Consider the following 1,259-nt stretch of genomic DNA (forward strand, 5'->3'; position numbering starts at 1 on the left):
TTCGACCGTAGGAGGTCCGTTTCCTCCGTTTTGCGGTATGCCAGACATGAACATGATCCCGTTTCGAACGTGGCCGGTCGAACACAAGGTCGTTTCCTCTGTTCTGTGGTATGCCAAGCCTCGTTTCCATCCCCTGTTCCGTCCAAGCCCTCCCAATGAACACGACGACACATTCCGTTCCGACCCAGCCGGTTGGCTCCCCATGAACACGACGACGATGCTGTTTCTCCGTTCCAACCCAGCCATGTACACGTGCCCTGGCCGTACGTATGAGCGAGTAGGCATTCAATACCCCACCCATATGTACACATACGTGGTCGTATTTTCTTTCTTGCACACTGGCCGCTATACGTACGTGTGCATGCTACGTGCGCGCCTCTACTACGACACGTGCGCGCCTCTACATCGACCAGTATATATGTACGTACACGTTCGAGACCAGAATGACAATGCTACATACCCTTTGACTAGGTGGGTCCCGACTGTCAGGCACTTTCTTGCGTGCGAAGATGTAGCTGGTGGGTCCCAGCAGTCAGGGGGCGAATCATTTTTTTTGCCCGGACGCACTTTCTTGCGTGCGAAGATGTAGCTGGTGGGTCCCATGTAACGCCCCGGATTCGATGCGCCAGGTGTCTGCCAGTTATTCGCCGTCGTTGCCATGTCATTTGCTTGCGTGTTGCTTATTGTCATGTCATCATGTGCATTTCATTTTGCATATGTGTTCGTCTCATGCATCCGAGCATTTTCCCCGTTGTCCATTTTGCGATCCGGCACTCCTATGCCCTCCGGCGTTCCCCTTTCGTCTCTCGTTGTGAGCGGGTGTTAAACTTTCTCGGAATGGCCCAAGTCTTGCCAAGCGGCCTTGGTATACCACCGGTAGACCGCCTGTCAAGTTTAGTGCCATATGGAGGTCGTTTCATACTCCAACGGTTAACCGGGTAACCGCAAAAGCCCCTCTCTCTTTGCAGCCCAACACCCCTTCCAAACTGGCCCAAAACCCATCTAACTCCCCTCCATGCTCTCAGTCGTTCGATCATGATCGTGTGGGCGAAAACTGCTCCCCATTTGGACTCTCCTAGCTCCCTCTACCTATATATTTGCACCTCCCCCGAAAATTTCGCAGTCCAACCCCCCGAAACCCTAGTTTTTCCCCTCAGCGCCGCGCCGGACACGTCTGCCCCCGGCCGAACATGTCCGCCACCGACTCCCAGCCAATCGGAGCGTGCCACGTCGCCCCGCCGGCCCACTCTCTCTCCTCC

Source organism: Triticum dicoccoides, chromosome 1B (genome assembly GCF_002162155.2).
Source record: "Triticum dicoccoides isolate Atlit2015 ecotype Zavitan chromosome 1B, WEW_v2.0, whole genome shotgun sequence".
NCBI lineage: Eukaryota > Viridiplantae > Streptophyta > Magnoliopsida > Poales > Poaceae > Triticum > Triticum dicoccoides.